General features: G+C 42.4%; 1 pseudogene; it reads left to right on the top strand.

The window, feature by feature from the left end:
• The window catches only part of LOC116091769, a 5,123-nt pseudogene extending 2,107 nt beyond the window's left edge, over positions 1–3,016 (top strand).
• Positions 3,017–3,965: the final 949 nt, after the last annotated feature.

Raw genomic sequence — 3,965 nt, 5'->3', positions numbered from 1 at the left:
CCACCACCACCACCACCACCACCACCACCACCACCAAACATCACCACTAAACATCACCAACATCATCATTGAAACATCATCATTAACAACATTATACTAATTGTCTGGCTGTGTTTGGAACAGTGCTACTAGGTGGCACCAAGACATCCAGGTTCAAATCTACTGTATATACTGATAATGTGACTTGGATCAAATTACTGAACTTAGTGGATTCATCTCCCAATACTACATGGGGATAGTTGCATCATTTAAAAATGGGTTGTTTGATGTTCAAGAGTTGGTCTATGTGGTTCACAGAAAGTCCTAAGTGAGAACAGTAATTAAAGCGAGGAAACAAGGCACACAGTGTGTGTACCTTGCTCAAGGTCATGAAAGTAATGATTAGGTTAGGGCTTAAACCTAGGCAGGTTACATATACAGTTCATAGTCTTAACCACCAGCCAGGCCTCACTAGACAACTGAGATTCTCTTTGTAGTAGAGAAATAGGAAAGCATGATAGTAGGAAGAGACAGCTCACTTGTTATTTACATTTATTCATTCATTCCTTTATTCTTTCAGTTTCTGAACTCAATTGCTCTTCAATATGGTTTATAAAATTAACTCAGTTTTATTAACCTAACTGTCCTAATTTACTACTGAGGTGGAACTCTATTTTTCATTTCTGCAGCCAGTTGTTTTCTTGATATTATTAAAATTCCACTTCATTTCAAAACCAAGAGTCATATTTTTGCACATGGACTCATCATGCGATGAACATGATAAAGCGAATGTGACCCTTTTATTATTATTATTATTTACTGAATTGCATGAAAGTCCAAATACTAAAATTTTCTCCATGTTTTTCTTTTCTTCTTTTGAGGCAGAGTCTTGCTATGCAGCCCAGGGTAGTCTTGAGCTTACGATTCTGTCTCAACCACCTGAGTGCTGGGACTAGAGGTGTGCTTTGGTAGCTGTTTAGTTTTCTATTCAATGGTAGGGAAGTCATATGTGTTTTTCCACAAGAGAAAATTGCTCCTGTTGACATAAGCATCTAATTCTCTAGACTCTAGACCTTACAGTGATTGTCTAGTTAAACATTTACTTCTGGTTGTTTATTTTTAAGACAAGGTAAAGTATGTTCTATAAAAGGGCATTGAGCTTTGTGTAAGTCTTAGCCTCCCCCCGCTTTTCCTTCTCCTCCCCACCCTACTCTTCTTCCTCTTTTTGAGACAAACAGCTCACTATATAGTACTAGCCGGGCCAAAGCTCATTTTGTAGACCAGGCTGACCTCAAACTCACAGAGATTTGCCTGCCTCTGTGTCCTGAATGAAGGAATAAAAGGCATGGGCCACCACACTAGTGAGATCTTGTCTTAATTAAGACACCTTGACACAAACAACAAAGTTAATATACCTAGGAGCCCAGTGGTCTGGGACCCTCATATCATGTAGACTCTAGTCATAGACTGGAAAGGTGGCCCAGTAATTAGACATGCTGTTCATTTTGGGCAAAGAAGTCTTGGGGATTTTATTTCTTGAGACCTTTACTTTCTGTGAGTCTTAAGTCAACATGAGTTCATTGTGATTTGAACTGAGTCTCCTTCAGTGTTGGTCATTCTAAGCAAGCATTTTGAGCATTCTTTCCTAAGGAGGTCCAGTCTTCTCTCCAGGAGGATTTGCTGTGTACTTCATTACCCACTAAAAGAAAAAAAAAAGTAAGGTGATTATTTAACATCGTTTCTTAGGTAAAATAGTGCTCTCAATGGAAAGTAGTGTTGTTTACATGTTAACAGGTATACCTTCTAGAATAGAAGTCCATGTGGTAATTAGTGTTCAGAGTAATTTCAAAATATGGTTAAATGCTGACATTTCCTGGACAAATTCAACCAAAGATGAAAACAGTGAACAGAGTCTTATATTCCCTCAAGTTAGTGTGGCATGGACCTGGGCTTGGCACACCAGTGACCGAGCTGCAAGCCAGAGAGGTATGCACTGAGTCACATGGCCTCTGGCCTCCTGATACTATGCGAGTACTGAGCCCGTCCTGGCCCGGATGATGTTGGAGTATTTCTTGAGCTAAAAAATGCTCCTGGGATAAAAAGTTCACTATTTTCTGACAACGGTACCAAAATCCCTTTAGCATACGTCTTTTTTTTCTTTTTTTTATTAGATATTTTCTTTAATTACATGATTAATGATTATGATTTCTCCTTTCTCAGTTTCCCCTCCAAAACAAAAAAAAAAAAAGCAAACAAACAAGAAACAACAAGAACAAACCCCTGTTGCCTCCCCTATCCCCATGCTTGCCACTCCACCCTCTCCCACTTATTGGCCCTGGCATTCCCCTACACTGGGGCACAGAACCTTCACAGGGCCAAGGGCCTCTCCTCCCATTGATGACTGACTTTGCATCCTCTACTATACACATGCTGCCAGAGCACTCAGTCCCACCATGTGTACTCCTTGGTTGGTAGCACACATCTCTTAACCAAAGAAATACTCCACTCGGAGATGACCCAGGCCTGACCAGAAGCTTCTGTCCTGATAGTCCTGACCAAAACCAACAGGATGCCGTATAGAGCAGTCTTGCCAACATCGCTCACTCGGTATGCATTCTAGAAGATTCTATTGTGGACCAGTAAAATCAGACCATGACCACCTTCACGTGGAACAGCAACCATGCCCGGCTGATGGCGATGGAGGAAACAGTGTGTTTACAGTGTGGCCTCTGACAACAGAGGCAGGATTGAAATCCATCCGGAAGCCTAGGTCTCTAGCTCATTTGGCATCTCCAGAGCTGTCTAGGAATTTGGTGCTCTATTCAAAAGCAATGCGACCAAGACAAAGAAGGGCTTTGAGCACATCTTGGCTGAGCTACAAGGTGAGGCCCTATTCCAAAACACTTGTTGATACAGCCAAAGAAGCCAAAGAGAAAGCAAAAGAGACAGCAGGGCAGCTTCACAGAAGGCCAAGAGCCTAGCCAACAAGGCTGCCCCCGAGGAGCAGCCATGGCACCGGTGCAGCTTGTGTAGCTAGCCAGTATTACTCTACTCACTTCCTCCCTCTTCTCCCCACTGTACTTGGTCCTTAAACACCAGCAGTCCTCTCTGCTGTCTGGGTGGTAGGTTCAGCATCTACAGTTCACCAGGCTCAGTGTCCATGCTGAACCCACCCTGCTTGCTACCCCATTGGGCAGCTGATACCAGAGCAGAGAGATGTAGTGACTTGCCCAAGGTCACAAGCAGTGCATAAGTGAAGTGGTAATACACCATAGTCTGTATGCTCCACAAGGGTAGGCCCCTTGCTTTATTTTCTGGTATGTCTCAAGTATTCTGAACAATATTGAATACATAAGAAGTACTCATAAACACTTGATTAGATTGCCCCCCAATAAAATGCTTAATGCCTTTTATATATGTATCTTTTCATTTTCTTTCTTTTTTTCCTTCTTTTTTAAAGATTTATTTCATTTATATTAAGTATATTGTCGCTGTCTTCAGACACACCAGAAGAGGGCATCAGATCCCATTATAGATGGTTGTGAGCCACCGTGTGGTTGCTGGGAATTGAACTCAGGACTTCTGGAAAAGCAGTCAGTGCTCTTAGCTGAGCCACCTTTCCAGCACCCCCCTCTTTATTTTTTTGAGTTATTTATTTATTTTATGTGAAGAGGATATTGGATCCCATTATAGATGGTTGTGAGACACCACCTTGTGGTTGCTGGGAATTGAATTCGGACCTCTGGAAGAGGAGTCAGTGCTCTTAACTGCTGAGCCATGTCTCTAGCCCAAATGTTAACGTTCCACTGAGATTTGAACTCCGGTTGCTGTATTCAGAGTCCAGAGCTCTAACCATTACACCATGGAACCCCCCTCTTCCTTCCTTCCTTCCTTCCTTCCTTCCTTCCTTCCTCCCTTCCTTCCTTCCTCTCTCTCTCTCCTCTCTCTCCCTTCCTTTCTCTCTCTCTCTCTCTCTTTCTTTCTTT

Source organism: Mastomys coucha, unplaced genomic scaffold, assembly GCF_008632895.1.
Source record: "Mastomys coucha isolate ucsf_1 unplaced genomic scaffold, UCSF_Mcou_1 pScaffold15, whole genome shotgun sequence".
Classification (NCBI taxonomy): domain Eukaryota; kingdom Metazoa; phylum Chordata; class Mammalia; order Rodentia; family Muridae; genus Mastomys; species Mastomys coucha.
This window is presented reverse-complemented; position numbering and strand designations above follow the sequence as displayed.